We start from the raw sequence: 20,847 nt of genomic DNA, 5'->3' as shown, positions 1-20,847 counted from the left end.
ATATCTCAACGGAGAATACGTTTATATATATGTGTGTGTGTGCGCGTATATATATATATATATATATATATATATATATATATATATATATATTTCTCCGCCGAAATCACTTTTAAACCCATTTCCACCTTTTTTTCCCTTCTCTTCCTCTTACTTTTTTTTCACGTTTTTTTACGTTTTTCTCCTTTTCGCCTCTTTTCTGGGCGTATTATTCTTCTTTTTCTTCTTTTTTTTCGTCTAATGCATACCCCATCAGTGCAGCAATGCTTATTCAATACCGCCAGCAGATGGAGACACTGGGGGATAATTTTCTAAGGATTTATACTGATTTTTCCTGTCTGAATTTGTCGCACAGAAAGTTGCAGGCCAAATATGTGTGACATTTCTGCGACTTTAGCTTCTAGAGCATTTTTACAACATTATACATAGGTGCTGAATACCATAAAAAGCGACTGTTCAGCGACAGACAAGTCGCATCGGCTGAAAGTAGGCCAGAATGTCAGTCCATGTTGGAGCAGGTTTAGATACAGTCTAAAGTATAGATCTCAAAGTCTGTGCACAGAATTTAGCAAGGGCCTCGCACCTTCTGATGCATCAGGTAGGTGCACAATAGCATAGCCTAACCCTCTGTACTTTGGTCTATATTGATGCGGGACATAGACAGCCAGCTGATGACCAATCCATTAGTGCAATGGATGGCTGGAAGCATTTGTCTTTGCCTTTGCAATACCACAGAAGCAATGCATGGTCAATGTACAGCAATGACACACCTGTGTGAACAGCCAGGAGACCCCCCCCCCCCCCCCATGTTATGTTACATAGTTACATAGTTAGTACGGTCGAAAAAAGACATATGTCCATCAAGTTCAACCAGGGAATTAAGGGGTAGGGGTGTGGCGCGATATTGGGGAAGGGATGAGATTTTATATTTCTTCATAAGCATTAATCTTATTTTGTCAATTAGGAACATTCAGCACCCACCCGCTATCAAGGCAGCTGCCTATCATGTCATGCCCTACCTGCACAGGTGTGCTGGCTACTCAAATGATCCAATTAAGGAGGCCATTTAGTCAGCAGCAGCAGCAGTCCTGTGCCTGGACGCTCCAACAGCGGCCAGACACAAGCAGAAGCAGAAGCAGCAGAAGCAGCAGCAGCACCACCTTTTGTTTTTTGGCTGCAGCAGCAGCAAGGCCCACAGGGCTGGCTAGCTGGCTAGCCAGCAAGCAGGTAGCAATGAAAGTAGGAATCTTTCTTTTTAACCCTGTAAGGGGGTGGTGCACTGTACCCGAAGATACTGCCATATCGGGTCAATGCATAGGGCGACGGAAGCAAGCTTCGAAATCAGCCCCCGTTCTCAAAAATCCATTTAATATATGGTCCCCAGATAGGGGACGTATCAGATATTAAACTGATAAGAACAGATACTACACTTGATCTTAGCCAAAAGGCCGAGAAGCGATAACCGTGAAAGGGGCGGGCCCAACAAGGTGCCCTTCATGGGCACTATCACTGCTTGCTGTCAGGGAGGCTGCCAGACAATTTTCCATGCACACTCTGGGCTGGGGGGCAGTCAACCACCAGTACACACAGCAGAACCTAAACCCATACCATTATTGCTAAGCAGCAAGACAGGGGCCCATTGCACTCCCACGGGGCCTTTTTAAATGCAATCCATAACCCGGATTTGCCAGGAACCCTTCTTACTCCTCCTACTTGCATGTGACACTGGGCTTAGGATCTGCATAGGAAACACACACACAAGCACACACCTACCTTTGTTGCCTGCAGATGCCTCCTTGGCTGTCCCCAAACGGTATCAAACCAACACCCACGGGAAGCTGTAAGCATAGAGGACATGCCTGCACCCCATTGGACTTACCTGTGTGGGTTAAACCCGGGTTATTTGACAACCTATGGCGGTGATGGTTCTGCTCAGGCAGAGCAGTGCTGATGCTCCTCATAAAGCTGTCGCTGCTGTGAAGGTTCTAGGTGACATCACAAATCCCTATGGTTACATACACAACAAAGCTGGGTTGTTGTTGTTTACACTCTGCAAGGCCTGTGGAAGTGAGTGACATCATAGCACTGTAGTTCTGAGGGTTCTAGATGGATGCAACAATCTCCTGTTGCTTCTATGAAGGCCATAATAGACGACATCACCAAACAGCTCCATAGTCACATACACAGCAAAGGAGAGATGTTGTTTACACCTAGTGATGTCAGTGGTATTGAGTGACATCACAGCACAGTGCTAAGGCTCCTGGGCCTGGACACAGCAGCGGCTGCAATATCTCAACGGAGAATACGTTTATATATATGTGTGTGTGTGCGCGTATATATATATATATATATATATATATATATATATATATATATATATTTCTCCGCCGAAATCACTTTTAAACCCATTTCCACCTTTTTTTCCCTTCTCTTCCTCTTACTTTTTTTTCACGTTTTTTTACGTTTTTCTCCTTTTCGCCTCTTTTCTGGGCGTATTATTCTTCTTTTTCTTCTTTTTTTTCGTCTAATGCATACCCCATCAGTGCAGCAATGCTTATTCAATACCGCCAGCAGATGGAGACACTGGGGGATAATTTTCTAAGGATTTATACTGATTTTTCCTGTCTGAATTTGTCGCACAGAAAGTTGCAGGCCAAATATGTGTGACATTTCTGCGACTTTAGCTTCTAGAGCATTTTTACAACATTATACATAGGTGCTGAATACATAAAAAGCGACTGTTCAGCGACAGACAAGTCGCATCGGCTGAAAGTAGGCCAGAATGTCAGTCCATGTTGGAGCAGGTTTAGATACAGTCTAAAGTATAGATCTCAAAGTCTGTGCACAGAATTTAGCAAGGGCCTCGCACCTTCTGATGCATCAGGTAGGTGCACAATAGCATAGCCTAACCCTCTGTACTTTGGTCTATATTGATGCGGGACATAGACAGCCAGCTGATGACCAATCCATTAGTGCAATGGATGGCTGGAAGCATTTGTCTTTGCCTTTGCAATACCACAGAAGCAATGCATGGTCAATGTACAGCAATGACACACCTGTGTGAACAGCCAGGAGACCCCCCCCCCCCCCCCCCATGTTATGTTACATAGTTACATAGTTAGTACGGTCGAAAAAAGACATATGTCCATCAAGTTCAACCAGGGAATTAAGGGGTAGGGGTGTGGCGCGATATTGGGGAAGGGATGAGATTTTATATTTCTTCATAAGCATTAATCTTATTTTGTCAATTAGGAACATTCAGCACCCACCCGCTATCAAGGCAGCTGCCTATCATGTCATGCCCTACCTGCACAGGTGTGCTGGCTACTCAAATGATCCAATTAAGGAGGCCATTTAGTCAGCAGCAGCAGAAGTCCTGTGCCTGGACGCTCCAACAGCGGCCAGACACAAGCAGAAGCAGAAGCAGCAGAAGCAGCAGCAGCACCACCTTTTGTTTTTTGGCTGCAGCAGCAGCAAGGCCCACAGGGCTGGCTAGCTGGCTAGCCAGCAAGCAGGTAGCAATGAAAGTAGGAATCTTTCTTTTTAACCCTGTAAGGGGGTGGTGCACTGTACCCGAAGATACTGCCATATCGGGTCAATGCATAGGGCGACGGAAGCAAGCTTCGAAATCGGCCCCCGTTCTCAAAAATCCATTTAATATATGGTCCCCAGATAGGGGACGTATCAGATATTAAACTGATAAGAACAGATACTACACTTGATCTTAGCCAAAAGGCCGAGAAGCGATAACCGTGAAAGGGGCGGGCCCAACAAGGTGCCCTTCATGGGCACTATCACTGCTTGCTGTCAGGGAGGCTGCCAGACAATTTTCCATGCACACTCTGGGCTGGGGGGCAGTCAACCACCAGTACACACAGCAGAACCTAAACCCATACCATTATTGCTAAGCAGCAAGACAGGGGCCCATTGCACTCCCACGGGGCCTTTTTAAATGCAATCCATAACCCGGATTTGCCAGGAACCCTTCTTACTCCTCCTACTTGCATGTGACACTGGGCTTAGGATCTGCATAGGAAACACACACACAAGCACACACCTACCTTTGTTGCCTGCAGATGCCTCCTTGGCTGTCCCCAAACGGTATCAAACCAACACCCACGGGAAGCTGTAAGCATAGAGGACATGCCTGCACCCCATTGGACTTACCTGTGTGGGTTAAACCCGGGTTATTTGACAACCTATGGCGGTGATGGTTCTGCTCAGGCAGAGCAGTGCTGATGCTCCTCATAAAGCTGTCGCTGCTGTGAAGGTTCTAGGTGACATCACAAATCCCTATGGTTACATACACAACAAAGCTGGGTTGTTGTTGTTTACACTCTGCAAGGCCTGTGGAAGTGAGTGACATCATAGCACTGTAGTTCTGAGGGTTCTAGATGGATGCAACAATCTCCTGTTGCTTCTATGAAGGCCATAATAGACGACATCACCAAACAGCTCCATAGTCACATACACAGCAAAGGAGAGATGTTGTTTACACCTAGTGATGTCAGTGGTATTGAGTGACATCACAGCACAGTGCTAAGGCTCCTGGGCCTGGACACAGCAGCGGCTGCAATATCTCAACGGAGAATACGTTTATATATATGTGTGTGTGTGCGCGTATATATATATATATATATATATATATATATATATATATTTCTCCGCCGAAATCACTTTTAAACCCATTTCCACCTTTTTTTCCCTTCTCTTCCTCTTACTTTTTTTTCACGTTTTTTTACGTTTTTCTCCTTTTCGCCTCTTTTCTGGGCGTATTATTCTTCTTTTTCTTCTTTTTTTTCGTCTAATGCATACCCCATCAGTGCAGCAATGCTTATTCAATACCGCCAGCAGATGGAGACACTGGGGGATAATTTTCTAAGGATTTATACTGATTTTTCCTGTCTGAATTTGTCGCACAGAAAGTTGCAGGCCAAATATGTGTGACATTTCTGCGACTTTAGCTTCTAGAGCATTTTTACAACATTATACATAGGTGCTGAATACATAAAAAGCGACTGTTCAGCGACAGACAAGTCGCATCGGCTGAAAGTAGGCCAGAATGTCAGTCCATGTTGGAGCAGGTTTAGATACAGTCTAAAGTATAGATCTCAAAGTCTGTGCACAGAATTTAGCAAGGGCCTCGCACCTTCTGATGCATCAGGTAGGTGCACAATAGCATAGCCTAACCCTCTGTACTTTGGTCTATATTGATGCGGGACATAGACAGCCAGCTGATGACCAATCCATTAGTGCAATGGATGGCTGGAAGCATTTGTCTTTGCCTTTGCAATACCACAGAAGCAATGCATGGTCAATGTACAGCAATGACACACCTGTGTGAACAGCCAGGAGACCCCCCCCCCCCCATGTTATGTTACATAGTTACATAGTTAGTACGGTCGAAAAAAGACATATGTCCATCAAGTTCAACCAGGGAATTAAGGGGTAGGGGTGTGGCGCGATATTGGGGAAGGGATGAGATTTTATATTTCTTCATAAGCATTAATCTTATTTTGTCAATTAGGAACATTCAGCACCCACCCGCTATCAAGGCAGCTGCCTATCATGTCATGCCCTACCTGCACAGGTGTGCTGGCTACTCAAATGATCCAATTAAGGAGGCCATTTAGTCAGCAGCAGCAGAAGTCCTGTGCCTGGACGCTCCAACAGCGGCCAGACACAAGCAGAAGCAGAAGCAGCAGAAGCAGCAGAAGCAGCAGCAGCACCACCTTTTGTTTTTTGGCTGCAGCAGCAGCAAGGCCCACAGGGCTGGAAAGCTGGCTAGCCAGCAAGCAGGTAGCAATGAAAGTATGAATCTTTCTTTTTAACCCTGTAAGGGGGTGGTGCACTGTACCCGAAGATACTGCCATATCGGGTCAATGCATAGGGCGACGGAAGCAAGCTTCGAAATCGGCCCCCGTTCTCAAAAATCCATTTAATATATGGTCCCCAGATAGGGGACGTATCAGATATTAACCGGATAAGAACAGATACTACACTTGATCTTAGCCAAAAGGCCGAGAAGCGATAACCGTGAAAGGGGCGGGCCCAACAAGGTGCCCTTCATGGGCACTATCACTGCTTGCTGTCAGGGAGGCTGCCAGACAATTTTCCATGCACACTCTGGGCTGGGGGGCAGTCAACCACCAGTACACACAGCAGAACCTAAACCCATACCATTATTGCTAAGCAGCAAGACAGGGGCCCATTGCACTCCCACGGGGCCTTTTTAAATGCAATCCATAACCCGGATTTGCCAGGAACCCTTCTTACTCCTCCTACTTGCATGTGACACTGGGCTTAGGATCTGCATAGGAAACACACACACAAGCACACACCTACCTTTGTTGCCTGCAGATGCCTCCTTGGCTGTCCCCAAACGGTATCAAACCAACACCCACGGGAAGCTGTAAGCATAGAGGACATGCCTGCACCCCATTGGACTTACCTGTGTGGGTTAAACCCGGGTTATTTGACAACCTATGGCGGTGATGGTTCTGCTCAGGCAGAGCAGTGCTGATGCTCCTCATAAAGCTGTCGCTGCTGTGAAGGTTCTAGGTGACATCACAAATCCCTATGGTTACATACACAACAAAGCTGGGTTGTTGTTGTTTACACTCTGCAAGGCCTGTGGAAGTGAGTGACATCATAGCACTGTAGTTCTGAGGGTTCTAGATGGATGCAACAATCTCCTGTTGCTTCTATGAAGGCCATAATAGACGACATCACCAAACAGCTCCATAGTCACATACACAGCAAAGGAGAGATGTTGTTTACACCTAGTGATGTCAGTGGTATTGAGTGACATCACAGCACAGTGCTAAGGCTCCTGGGCCTGGACACAGCAGCGGCTGCAATATCTCAACGGAGAATACGTTTATATATATGTGTGTGTGTGCGCGTATATATATATATATATATATATATATATATATATATATATATATTTCTCCGCCGAAATCACTTTTAAACCCATTTCCACCTTTTTTTCCCCTTCTCTTCCTCTTACTTTTTTTTCACGTTTTTTTACGTTTTTCTCCTTTTCGCCTCTTTTCTGGGCGTATTATTCTTCTTTTTCTTCTTTTTTTTCGTCTAATGCATACCCCATCAGTGCAGCAATGCTTATTCAATACCGCCAGCAGATGGAGACACTGGGGGATAATTTTCTAAGGATTTATACTGATTTTTCCTGTCTGAATTTGTCGCACAGAAAGTTGCAGGCCAAATATGTGTGACATTTCTGCGACTTTAGCTTCTAGAGCATTTTTACAACATTATACATAGGTGCTGAATACATAAAAAGCGACTGTTCAGCGACAGACAAGTCGCATCGGCTGAAAGTAGGCCAGAATGTCAGTCCATGTTGGAGCAGGTTTAGATACAGTCTAAAGTATAGATCTCAAAGTCTGTGCACAGAATTTAGCAAGGGCCTCGCACCTTCTGATGCATCAGGTAGGTGCACAATAGCATAGCCTAACCCTCTGTACTTTGGTCTATATTGATGCGGGACATAGACAGCCAGCTGATGACCAATCCATTAGTGCAATGGATGGCTGGAAGCATTTGTCTTTGCCTTTGCAATACCACAGAAGCAATGCATGGTCAATGTACAGCAATGACACACCTGTGTGAACAGCCAGGAGACCCCCCCCCCCCATGTTATGTTACATAGTTACATAGTTAGTACGGTCGAAAAAAGACATATGTCCATCAAGTTCAACCAGGGAATTAAGGGGTAGGGGTGTGGCGCGATATTGGGGAAGGGATGAGATTTTATATTTCTTTATAAGCATTAATCTTATTTTGTCAATTAGGAACATTCAGCACCCACCCGCTATCAAGGCAGCTGCCTATCATGTCATGCCCTACCTGCACAGGTGTGCTGGCTACTCAAATGATCCAATTAAGGAGGCCATTTAGTCAGCAGCAGCAGAAGTCCTGTGCCTGGACGCTCCAACAGCGGCCAGACACAAGCAGAAGCAGAAGCAGCAGAAGCAGCAGAAGCAGCAGCAGCACCACCTTTTGTTTTTTGGCTGCAGCAGCAGCAAGGCCCACAGGGCTGGAAAGCTGGCTAGCCAGCAAGCAGGTAGCAATGAAAGTAGGAATCTTTCTTTTTAACCCTGTAAGGGGGTGGTGCACTGTACCCGAAGATACTGCCATATCGGGTCAATGCATAGGGCGACGGAAGCAAGCTTCGAAATCGGCCCCCGTTCTCAAAAATCCATTTAATATATGGTCCCCAGATAGGGGACGTATCAGATATTAAACTGATAAGAACAGATTTTTTTTTTTTTTTTTTTTTTCTAAAGCCGAGGAACGTGCTTTCGATTCACCCAAAGTGCAAGAAAAAGTGCAAACGTGTTACACTAAAAAAACGTGCACAAAGGATGCGGTCTATCGCAAGCCCTTCTCCGATAGGAGAGAGGCCCCCCAACAAACCTTACCCTTCGCCTCCGGACCAAAAGGTACCTGCGAGGTTCCAGGTTCGATGTCCCTTTTCGCCGAAGCTACTAGGGGACCACAAATGCTCCCGGCATCCCCCTTGGCGTTGGCCAAGGTATCTGCCCGCAGAGCCGATTACGGTAGGTACCCTGCCAAAGCAGGAGTACCTGGGGTGTTTGCAGGGAGGTGCGGAACCTAATGGCCACACACACCTCCCCTAGACCGCCAGGAGGGACACCCAGAAGGGCTACCGCATCCTGACAAATCCTGTGAACACACAACACGCAAAAAGTGACACAGTGAGACAAAAAAAGAAATAAATAAGTGAATGTGTGCAGATATACTGCCCGGACATCCGGCCGGATCTATAAAAATTTCTCTGATCCTAGCCAGAAGGCCGGGAATCAAGAGGTGAGTGCCACAAGGTGAAGAGATTATGGTGCCCGTGCTTCAACTCAGTGAGCCTATTCTCCCAGTGAGTTTCGGCACCTCGGGGTCACCACTCCCCGAGGCACAAAAGTACCTCGGCTCTAGACCCTCTCAGCCTCATGGCGAGACCCGGAGGGAACAGGTCACATCGGGGCAGCCGTCGAGCTGATTCCTCAGAACCAGCCCCGGAAAGCCCTGGTACACCTGCATCCTCCATGCAGCACCCATCCCCACCAGCATGAAAACTGATAAGAACAGATACTACACTTGATCTTAGCCAAAAGGCCGAGAAGCGATAACCGTGAAAGGGGCGGGCCCAACAAGGTGCCCTTCATGGGCACTATCACTGCTTGCTGTCAGGGAGGCTGCCAGACAATTTTCCATGCACACTCTGGGCTGGGGGGCAGTCAACCACCAGTACACACAGCAGAACCTAAACCCATACCATTATTGCTAAGCAGCAAGACAGGGGCCCATTGCACTCCCACGGGGCCTTTTTAAATGCAATCCATAACCCGGATTTGCCAGGAACCCTTCTTACTCCTCCTACTTGCATGTGACACTGGGCTTAGGATCTGCATAGGAAACACACACACAAGCACACACCTACCTTTGTTGCCTGCAGATGCCTCCTTGGCTGTCCCCAAACGGTATCAAACCAACACCCACGGGAAGCTGTAAGCATAGAGGACATGCCTGCACCCCATTGGACTTACCTGTGTGGGTTAAACCCGGGTTATTTGACAACCTATGGCGGTGATGGTTCTGCTCAGGCAGAGCAGTGCTGATGCTCCTCATAAAGCTGTCGCTGCTGTGAAGGTTCTAGGTGACATCACAAATCCCTATGGTTACATACACAACAAAGCTGGGTTGTTGTTGTTTACACTCTGCAAGGCCTGTGGAAGTGAGTGACATCATAGCACTGTAGTTCTGAGGGTTCTAGATGGATGCAACAATCTCCTGTTGCTTCTATGAAGGCCATAATAGACGACATCACCAAACAGCTCCATAGTCACATACACAGCAAAGGAGAGATGTTGTTTACACCTAGTGATGTCAGTGGTATTGAGTGACATCACAGCACAGTGCTAAGGCTCCTGGGCCTGGACACAGCAGCGGCTGCAATATCTCAACGGAGAATACGTTTATATATATGTGTGTGTGTGCGCGTATATATATATATATATATATATATATATATTTCTCCGCCGAAATCACTTTTAAACCCATTTCCACCTTTTTTTCCCCTTCTCTTCCTCTTACTTTTTTTTCACGTTTTTTTACGTTTTTCTCCTTTTCGCCTCTTTTCTGGGCGTATTATTCTTCTTTTTCTTCTTTTTTTTCGTCTAATGCATACCCCATCAGTGCAGCAATGCTTATTCAATACCGCCAGCAGATGGAGACACTGGGGGATAATTTTCTAAGGATTTATACTGATTTTTCCTGTCTGAATTTGTCGCACAGAAAGTTGCAGGCCAAATATGTGTGACATTTCTGCGACTTTAGCTTCTAGAGCATTTTTACAACATTATACATAGGTGCTGAATACATAAAAAGCGACTGTTCAGCGACAGACAAGTCGCATCGGCTGAAAGTAGGCCAGAATGTCAGTCCATGTTGGAGCAGGTTTAGATACAGTCTAAAGTATAGATCTCAAAGTCTGTGCACAGAATTTAGCAAGGGCCTCGCACCTTCTGATGCATCAGGTAGGTGCACAATAGCATAGCCTAACCCTCTGTACTTTGGTCTATATTGATGCGGGACATAGACAGCCAGCTGATGACCAATCCATTAGTGCAATGGATGGCTGGAAGCATTTGTCTTTGCCTTTGCAATACCACAGAAGCAATGCATGGTCAATGTACAGCAATGACACACCTGTGTGAACAGCCAGGAGACCCCCCCCCCCCATGTTATGTTACATAGTTACATAGTTAGTACGGTCGAAAAAAGACATATGTCCATCAAGTTCAACCAGGGAATTAAGGGGTAGGGGTGTGGCGCGATATTGGGGAAGGGATGAGATTTTATATTTCTTCATAAGCATTAATCTTATTTTGTCAATTAGGAACATTCAGCACCCACCCGCTATCAAGGCAGCTGCCTATCATGTCATGCCCTACCTGCACAGGTGTGCTGGCTACTCAAATGATCCAATTAAGGAGGCCATTTAGTCAGCAGCAGCAGAAGTCCTGTGCCTGGACGCTCCAACAGCGGCCAGACACAAGCAGAAGCAGAAGCAGCAGAAGCAGCAGCAGCACCACCTTTTGTTTTTTGGCTGCAGCAGCAGCAAGGCCCACAGGGCTGGCTAGCTGGCTAGCCAGCAAGCAGGTAGCAATGAAAGTAGGAATCTTTCTTTTTAACCCTGTAAGGGGGTGGTGCACTGTACCCGAAGATACTGCCATATCGGGTCAATGCATAGGGCGACGGAAGCAAGCTTCGAAATCGGCCCCCGTTCTCAAAAATCCATTTAATATATGGTCCCCAGATAGGGGACGTATCAGATATTAAACTGATAAGAACAGATAAGGTTTCAACAAAATTTTATTGAATAAATAAGAAACCATACAGAATTTAAAATGCAAAATAATAAAAGGTTCACAAAAGTTTTAAAATACAAATAATAAAACCAGTTATAAAAGGAGAAAAAATAAAAATGGCAGGATAAAACATTATACAAATGTCATAAAAACTGATTATATTGTTATTTCGTTCCATAGAGGCAGACACCACATGGATGCTGCCTCGCTGGCCCCCAACTGTTTCTTGTCTCTTAGGTAATAGATGTACATCTCACTCAGGGCCAGCTTTATACAGTTTTTAACATCAATAAAATCATGTTTAAAAAGTAAGATGTTCCTAACTTTCCAGATGGCATTTTTAAAACAATTAATAATCATCCAGCAGATCATCTGCTGTTTAAAATTGGGGCAGTTAAAAAGACCGTAAAAGACACATTCGTGATTAAAATCTTTTAGGCCGCAGGCCCACTTCAAAAGTGGGCCTACCTTCCTCCAAAGCTCCCGTGCAAAAGGGCAGTTCCAAAATATGTGCAGCACCGTTTCGTCCACTCCGCAGCCATCTCTCGGGCACTTGGCTCTCGCCACCAGTCCTCGCCTGTGCTGGAACTCACGAGTAGGGAGGCACTGGTGGACGATTGCCCAGGCAAGATCCCTGTGTACATTCGCCAGAAACTTCCCGTACACGTTCCGCCATACCTTTTTGGATCTTGCCTGTGTGAAATTGGACACTGCCAGGGTAACCTCACTCCGCCTGAGGACCTTTGATACCTTTCTCTGGTCCCCCAGTATGTCAGGCTCCAAATCTTGGAGACCTAGGAGCCTGACTGTCTTTTCCAACACCACATAATGTTTTGGGGGACACAGAAGCACCGGAGCGTTCAGAGGGATGCGCAACCATCTTTTAAAAACCATGCCCGCAGCGTACCTTAAAAAGCAGCTAAAAATGCCATCGGATTTAATAATTTTAAAACAGAAACAGAAATACTTTATGTAAAAGAAAGTAAAAAGGTTAGGAACATCTTTCCCGCCATTATCTTTACTTTTGTACATAAAATCACGCTTTAATTTCTCCATTTTTGAACCCCATAAAAAAGTAAAAACAATTCTAGTTACTTTTTTAATGTATAAAATAGATGGAGGAAATACCATGGCAATGTATAGCATAATAGGGAGTAAAACCATCTTTATTATTAAAATCTTCCCCTCCATGGTAAGGTTTCTAAGATTCCACATTAAAATCTTCTTCTCCATCTTAGCTATAGCTGAATCCCAGTTAGGGCTCCCATCATTGACCTGGTTAAAAACAATACCTAAAACTTTAATTTGATCCTGTTGCATTGTGACTCCTGGGGTGATGGATGAATCCCAGGAGCCAATATAAAAACAGTCACATTTATCTGTGTTTAGCTTAAAACCAGAGACCTCGCAGAAATAGCTGGTGTTCCTCAATGCCCCCCTCATGGATGGAGAGTCCGGGCACAGTATGGTGACATCATCCATGTACCCCAACACCTTTAGATGGGTCCCTCCTCCACCAGGTATCGGTACGCCTCTTACTACCCGGTCTTTTCTGAGGAGGGCCATCAGTGGTTCGATTGCGCAAATAAAAAGGAGTGGGGACAGGGGGCAGCCCTGTTTGACACCTGATAAAAGAGGAACACCGCTGGTTAAAAAGCCATTAACAGAGACTTGACTAAAACAGGATCGGTATAAAAGCATGATTCGGCTTAAAATCGTTTCAGGCACTGCCATCTTTTTAAGAACTAAAAACAGGTATTCATGGGAGACCCTATCAAAGGCTTTTTCAAAGTCTAAGGATAAAATTGCTACAGTTTGATTTCTATCCTTAAAATACCATAAAACATCTCTTAAAATATTTAGGGATTCAGCTATAGACCTTCCAGGTACCCCACAAACCTGATTTGGGTGAATTAATTTATGAATAAAAGGTTTAAAACGGACAGCTAATAACTTGGCTAAAACTTTATAATCGACATTTAAAAGTGTGATGGGGCGCCAATTTTTTAGCATATCCTTTTCACCCTTTTTAAAAAGTAATGATACAATCCCCCTCCTCCAGGAAGGGGGAAGTTCATTAACAATAAAAGTTTCTTTATACAATAAAACCATATCATCCTTTAAAATATCCCAAAAAGCTAAATAAAATTCGATGGGTAAACCATCTTCCCCAGGGGCCTTCCCACTAGAAAAACTTTTAAAAACAAATAAAAGTTCATCTAAGTTAAGATCACGGGATAAAACCTCCTGGTCTAAAACATCTAGCTTAAAATCAAGGGAATTAAGAACATGTTCTAAAAAGGATGGATTAAGATCTTTCTTATTAAAAAGAAGCTGGTAGAAGTTAAAAACTGCATCTAACATGCCTTTTGGAGTGGATTCACCCTCAAGGTTTTGGATGATATCCCTCCTATTCATCACTTTTTTAAAAAAGAAACGGGAACATTTCTCGCCCTCCTCCAGGTGCTGCACATGTGAGTTAAAAATGATTTGTTTCCCTTTCTTTTCTATGGCATGTTTTATTTCAGTTTTAAGGTTTAAAATATCATTTTCTACATCCATACCAGCTTCTTTCAATTTAAAAAGTACATTTAAACGCATGTTAAGAACATAAAACCACTGTTTTTCCATTTTTGCCTTCTTCTTACCTGCTTTGATAAAAAAAAACCTGATTTTAGATTTGGTGCCCTCCCACCAGTGCAGCATAGGCTCGTGGGGTTTTCTTTGTGATTGCCAGCATTGGTAGGTCCGCACAAACTCCTCTTTTATCTCAGGGTCCTCTAGGAGTGTGGTGTTTAATCTCCAGAGGCCCCTTTTTGCTTTTTGCTCCCCCTCTAGCTCCAGGACCACCAAGAAGAGCTTATGATCAGAGAAGATATTCTGCTCGAGCGTGCATTTCAGGGGTTTAAAAGCTCTAGAGGAAAAACTAAAATCGATTCTGGAGCTCACTCTTCCATTGGACCATGTGGCGCCCGGGTCCTCCGGCAAGAGATCCTTCCAGCAATCTTTCAAGTTAAAATCATCAATAAAATTTTTAAGCAGGTAAGAAGTGCGGTCTTTACGATTAATATCCCCACCCTGCCGGTGTTCCCCATCACGTATGCAGTTAAAATCACCTCCCACCAGCAGGGGGGAAGACCCAACACAAAACAGTGGTAAAATTTCAAATAGTTCTGCCCGCTCCTGTTTATCAGGAGGGGCATACACATTTAAAACACGAATTAAAAGTCCATTAAAATATAGATGAATTAAAAGAGCTCTGCCAGGCACAATCTCAGTTACTGTATGAATAGAAAAGGACTGGCCTCGGCAGAGCAGCCCAACACCCACAGAACGACAGTCATTTGCACCGGACCATATGGATGGGCCCAGCTTCCAGTCTTCTTTTAAGTCTTTATAGTCCATTTTACTAGGGATTCCACATTCTTGTAGCAGGCAAAGGTCAAAGTCACATGTCTCTAGATAAGAAAATAAAGCAGCCCTGCGATCAGGGCTCTTTAAGGACCTCACATTGAGTGAGGCAATTTTTACAGGGATAGGCATAGTTTATGGAGAGTCCGTGCTTGGAGAATCAAAGTCAATAATAAGCTGCGTACCGTCATCCCCCGCCTGCGGGGTCATCAGCTCCTTAATGTTCTGAGGGTCGGAGCTTGAGATCGATGATGCCCCGACCCTGAGCTCGCTCTCGTCCGAACTACGGCACGCCGCTTTCCTTTGAATGTCTTCCTCTTCTTCTTCTCTTTGTCTTTTAAATGTCATACTGCTGTCCATATCCTCTGTGTTGCTCTCACTCGATGTAATCTCTGGCCCCCGGCTGATGGATCTGCGTCTTCTTTCATCTTTTGACGACTGGAACTGCTGCACAGGGGCCTGTGAGGCCTCTTTTCCGGAACCTTTGCCGCTACCTTGGGAAGTTTTCATCGCTTGTTCCCCAGCAAGCGTTGCTGAGGACTGTTGCTCCAACTTCCCCATCGATCGACGATGGCCAGTTTTACCCACCGGGTCCACTGCTGGCGGGGCAGCAAACCCTGGTTTGGCGCCACTTGTCTTCTTGGCCCTGTCCTGTATAGGCGGAGTAACAGGACCGGGCTCAGACCTGGCCACCTGGCTCCCCTTCCGGCGGGCTTTCACCGGGGCCTCTTCGTCCGGAGCAGGGCGACCCTGGGCCAAGCCAGTACCTGGCTTATGCTGCAATTTTGGGTCCACCTCTGCCCCCACCGAGGCCCGTCGGCTGCCACCCGCCACAGGTGAGCCCCCTTCAGAAGTTTCGGCGGGCTCTTGAGCCAGGTAGGAAGTCGATCGACGTCTTTCAATTTCCCGGGCAGTAAACTCGATCACCCGCCCGGGCTTCGTGGAATCCCCATGGCCTCCCCCCAGCACTACCACCGGTGGGCCCCCCGATGGAGCACCAGAGGTCTTGGGCCTGGACCCATCAGTACCTGCCTTCTGGGGTTTGGGCATCTTAAAAAAGGACGTCTTTTGTCCTGTCCCCTCTTTGGGTGGGCCCAGCCTTGACCCACCCATCGTAGTTTTTGCTTTATGGGGACAGGAATTAAAATCATGATTTTCCTCTCCGCAGAGGTTACACCTTATCGTATGGCTACATCTTGAGGCTATGTGACCTTCTTGGCCACACCTATTGCAGCGAATCACACGCTCCGCGCCGCAGGTCTCCTGGGTGTGGCCAAACCTCAAGCAATTTCGGCAATACATAGGCATTTGAGGATAGAACAGGAAGCCCCGAACTCTCCCGATGGCAAAATTTGGGGGCGGATGGCAAAGACCCCCAATACCACCGGGATCCTTACGGAGCTTGACCCAGAACTTCCTCTTGCCGTTCCAGAACCGCACGGAGTTCAATATTTTGTTTGCGAATCGCACCTCTTCGCAGTATCGCCGAAGAAAAGTGGCTATATCCTCCGTGGTCACATGAGGGCTGTGCATAGCCACCACCAACGGTATATGTTCCTCACCATAGAGGAACTGGAACGAAAGACCGTCGAGTCGATCGTCCCTCTGGTCCGCACCAGACAAGGTTGCATAGATGTTATCGCAACACGCCGTGGCCGTGAAGGTGACGGTATACAGGCCACGGCTTTCCTGGTCATTTAGACACAGGATGTCCTCCCTATTGAGGCGGAAGTAGTCAAGAAGAATCACCTCCGCAATGAAGCGGAGGTTCTTCAACTGACGATGGCTCTCCGACACCTCTATGCGGATGGTATTTCGCATCGACATTTCCCCAGAGGGGAAAGCCCAGGAGAACGGCATCTTCCACACCCAGGGACTAAGCCCCTTCCCCAATAGCAGCAGGGGCTCGGAATCCCGCTATAAAAGCGGAACCCTTACCCAAGGCAGAGGTCGGGGGTACCCTAGGTGCTTCCGAAGCTACAGGTAACGCTCAACGTACCGAAAATGCCTTCTGAGACACAAGGTCCCAGAGACAGGGGGATCGCAACCCGTTGTCTGTGGACTAAGCCCGCTCCCCAATAGCAGCAAGGGGGTGAAGTCCCTCCGTAAGGAGAGACAATCCCCCAAGGCCGAGAAGCGGGGTACCACAGACACCTTCCGACCAGACCAAATGCAGATACTACACTTGATCTTAGCCAAAAGGCCGAGAAGCGATAACCGTGAAAGGGCGGGCCCAACAAGGTGCCCTTCATGGGCACTATCACTGCTTGCTGTCAGGGAGGCTGCCAGACAATTTTCCATGCACACTCTGGGCTGGGGGGCAGTCAACCACCAGTACAAACAGCAGAACCTAAACCCATACCATTATTGCTAAGCAGCAAGACAGGGGCCCATTGCACTCCCACGGGGCCTTTTTAAATGCAATCCATAACCCGGATTTGCCAGGAACCCTTCTTACTCCTCCTACTTGCATGTGACACTGGGCTTAGGATCTGCATAGGAAACACACACACAAGCACACACCTACCTTTGTTGCCTGCAGATGCCTCCTTGGCTGTCCCCAAACGGTATCAAACCAACACCCACGGGAAGCTGTAAGCATAGAGGACATGCCTGCACCCCATTGGACTTACCTGTGTGGGTTAAACCCGGGTTATTTGACAACCTATGGCGGTGATGGTTCTGCTCAGGCAGAGCAGTGCTGATGCTCCTCATAAAGCTGTCGCTGCTGTGAAGGTTCTAGGTGACATCACAAATCCCTATGGTTACATACACAACAAAGCTGGGTTGTTGTTGTTTACACTCTGCAAGGCCTGTGGAAGTGAGTGACATCATAGCACTGTAGTTCTGAGGGTTCTAGATGGATGCAACAATCTCCTGTTGCTTCTATGAAGGCCATAATAGACGACATCACCAAACAGCTCCATAGTCACATACACAGCAAAGGAGAGATGTTGTTTACACCTAGTGATGTCAGTGGTATTGAGTGACATCACAGCACAGTGCTAAGGCTCCTGGGCCTGGACACAGCAGCGGCTGCAATATCTCAACGGAGAATACGTTTATATATATGTGTGTGTGTGCGCGTATATATATATATATATATATATATATATATATATATATATTTCTCCGCCGAAATCACTTTTAAACCCATTTCCACCTTTTTTTCACTTCTCTTCCTCTTACTTTTTTTTCACGTTTTTTTACGTTTTTCTCCTTTTCGCCTCTTTTCTGGGCGTATTATTCTTCTTTTTCTTCTTTTTTTTCGTCTAATGCATACCCCATCAGTGCAGCAATGCTTATTCAATACCGCCAGCAGATGGAGACACTGGGGGATAATTTTCTAAGGATTTATACTGATTTTTCCTGTCTGAATTTGTCGCACAGAAAGTTGCAGGCCAAATATGTGTGACATTTCTGCGACTTTAGCTTCTAGAGCATTTTTACAACATTATACATAGGTGCTGAATACATAAAAAGCGACTGTTCAGCGACAGACAAGTCGCATCGGCTGAAAGTAGGCCAGAATGTCAGTCCATGTTGGAGCAGGTTTAGATACAGTCTAAAGTATAGATCTCAAAGTCTGTGCACAGAATTTAGCAAGGGCCTCGCACCTTCTGATGCATCAGGTAGGTGCACAATAGCATAGCCTAACCCTCTGTACTTTGGTCTATATTGATGCGGGACATAGACAGCCAGCTGATGACCAATCCATTAGTGCAATGGATGGCTGGAAGCATTTGTCTTTGCCTTTGCAATACCACAGAAGCAATGCATGGTCAATGTACAGCAATGACACACCTGTGTGAACAGCCAGGAGACCCCCCCCCCCCCCCCATGTTATGTTACATAGTTACATAGTTAGTACGGTCGAAAAAAGACATATGTCCATCAAGTTCAACCAGGGAATTAAGGGGTAGGGGTGTGGCGCGATATTGGGGAAGGGATGAGATTTTATATTTCTTCATAAGCATTAATCTTATTTTGTCAATTAGGAACATTCAGCACCCACCCGCTATCAAGGCAGCTGCCTATCATGTCATGCCCTACCTGCACAGGTGTGCTGGCTACTCAAATGATCCAATTAAGGAGGCCATTTAGTCAGCAGCAGCAGAAGTCCTGTGCCTGGACGCTCCAACAGCGGCCAGACACAAGCAGAAGCAGAAGCAGCAGAAGCAGCAGCAGCACCACCTTTTGTTTTTTGGCTGCAGCAGCAGCAAGGCCCACAGGGCTGGCTAGCTGGCTAGCCAGCAAGCAGGTAGCAATGAAAGTAGGAATCTTTCTTTTTAACCCTGTAAGGGGGTGGTGCACTGTACCCGAAGATACTGCCATATCGGGTCAATGCATAGGGCGACGGAAGCAAGCTTCGAAATCGGCCCCCGTTCTCAAAAATCCATTTAATATATGGTCCCCAGATAGGGGACGTATCAGATATTAAACTGATAAGAACAGATACTACACTTGATCTTAGCCAAAAGGCCGAGAAGCGATAACCGTGAAAGGGGCGGGCCCAACAAGGTGCCCTTCATGGGCACTATCACTGCTTGCTGTCAGGGAGGCTGCCAGACAATTTTCCATGCACACTCTGGGCTGGGGGGCAGTCAACCACCAGTACACACAGCAGAACCTAAACCCATACCATTATTGCTAAGCAGCAAGACAGGGGCCCATTGCACTCCCACGGGGCCTTTTTAAATGCAATCCATAACCCGGATTTGCCAGGAACCCTTCTTACTCCTCCTACTTGCATGTGACACTGGGCTTAGGATCTGCATAGGAAACACACACACAAGCACACACCTACCTTTGTTGCCTGCAGATGCCTCCTTGGCTGTCCCCAAACGGTATCAAACCAACACCCACGGGAAGCTGTAAGCATAGAGGACATGCCTGCACCCCATTGGACTTACCTGTGTGGGTTAAACCCGGGTTATTTGACAACCTATGGCGGTGATGGTTCTGCTCAGGCAGAGCAGTGCTGATGCTCCTCATAAAGCTGTCGCTGCTGTGAAGGTTCTAGGTGACATCACAAATCCCTATGGTTACATACACAACAAAGCTGGGTTGTTGTTGTTTACACTCTGCAAGGCCTGTGGAAGTGAGTGACATCATAGCACTGTAGTTCTGAGGGTTCTAGATGGATGCAACAATCTCCTGTTGCTTCTATGAAGGCCATAATAGACGACATCACCAAACAGCTCCATAGTCACATACACAGCAAAGGAGAGATGTTGTTTACACCTAGTGATGTCAGTGGTATTGAGTGACATCACAGCACAGTGCTAAGGCTCCTGGGCCTGGACACAGCAGCGGCTGCAATATCTCAACGGAGAATACGTTTATATATATGTGTGTGTGTGCGCGTATATATATATATATATATATATATATATATATATATATATATATTTCTCCGCCGAAATCACTTTTAAACCCATTTCCACCTTTTTTTCCCTTCTCTTCCTCTTACTTTTTTTTCACGTTTTTTAACGTTTTTCTCCTTTTCGCCTCTTTTCTGGGCGTATTATTCTTCTTTTTCTTCTTTTTTTTCGTCTAATGCATACCCCATCAGTGCAGCAATGCTTATTCAATACCGCCAGCAGATGGAGACACTGGGGGATAATTTTCTAAGGATTTATACTGATTTTTCCTGTCTGAATTTGTCGCACAGAAAGTTGCAGGCCAAATATGTGTGACATTTCTGCGACTTTAGCTTCTAGAGCATTTTTACAACATTATACATAGGTGCTGAATACATAAAAAGCGACTGTTCAGCGACAGACAAGTCGCATCGGCTGAAAGTAGGCCAGAATGTCAGTCCATGTTGGAGCAGGTTTAGATACAGTCTAAAGTATAGATCTCAAAGTCTGTGCACAGAATTTAGCAAGGGCCTCGCACCTTCTGATGCATCAGGTAGGTGCACAATAGCATAGCCTAACCCTCTGTACTTTGGTCTATATTGATGCGGGACATAGACAGCCAGCTGATGACCAATCCATTAGTGCAATGGATGGCTGGA

General features: G+C 46.1%; 6 non-coding genes and 2 pseudogenes across 6 annotated transcripts; all 8 read right to left on the bottom strand.

Moving 5' to 3' along the window:
- Window positions 1–1,269: 1,269 nt before the first annotated feature.
- On the bottom strand, window positions 1,270–1,460 carry LOC130301125 (U2 spliceosomal RNA). The gene has a single exon (XR_008851820.1). It is a non-coding gene; the product is annotated as a U2 spliceosomal RNA (small nuclear RNA).
- Window positions 1,461–3,557: 2,097 nt separating this feature from the next.
- Window positions 3,558–3,748, bottom strand: LOC130301123 (U2 spliceosomal RNA). The gene has a single exon (XR_008851818.1). It is a non-coding gene; the product is annotated as a U2 spliceosomal RNA (small nuclear RNA).
- A 2,093-nt stretch (window positions 3,749–5,841) lies between these two features.
- LOC130301129 (U2 spliceosomal RNA) lies at window positions 5,842–6,032 on the bottom strand. The gene has a single exon (XR_008851824.1). It is a non-coding gene; the product is annotated as a U2 spliceosomal RNA (small nuclear RNA).
- Window positions 6,033–8,131: 2,099 nt separating this feature from the next.
- On the bottom strand, window positions 8,132–8,317 carry LOC130301140 (U2 spliceosomal RNA). Its single transcript, XR_008851833.1, has one exon. It is a non-coding gene; the product is annotated as a U2 spliceosomal RNA (small nuclear RNA).
- A 694-nt stretch (window positions 8,318–9,011) lies between these two features.
- LOC130301148 (U2 spliceosomal RNA) lies at window positions 9,012–9,171 on the bottom strand (annotated as a pseudogene).
- Window positions 9,172–11,247: 2,076 nt separating this feature from the next.
- On the bottom strand, window positions 11,248–11,433 carry LOC130301132 (U2 spliceosomal RNA). Its single transcript, XR_008851826.1, has one exon. It is a non-coding gene; the product is annotated as a U2 spliceosomal RNA (small nuclear RNA).
- Window positions 11,434–16,822: 5,389 nt separating this feature from the next.
- On the bottom strand, window positions 16,823–17,040 carry LOC130301152 (U2 spliceosomal RNA; annotated as a pseudogene).
- Window positions 17,041–19,128: 2,088 nt separating this feature from the next.
- Window positions 19,129–19,319, bottom strand: LOC130301122 (U2 spliceosomal RNA). The gene has a single exon (XR_008851817.1). It is a non-coding gene; the product is annotated as a U2 spliceosomal RNA (small nuclear RNA).
- Window positions 19,320–20,847: the final 1,528 nt, after the last annotated feature.

The sequence above is a fragment of the Hyla sarda genome, unplaced genomic scaffold, assembly GCF_029499605.1.
Source record: "Hyla sarda isolate aHylSar1 unplaced genomic scaffold, aHylSar1.hap1 scaffold_1111, whole genome shotgun sequence".
NCBI lineage: Eukaryota > Metazoa > Chordata > Amphibia > Anura > Hylidae > Hyla > Hyla sarda.
Note: the sequence above shows the minus strand (reverse complement) of the source record. Positions and strands in the feature narration are given on the sequence as shown.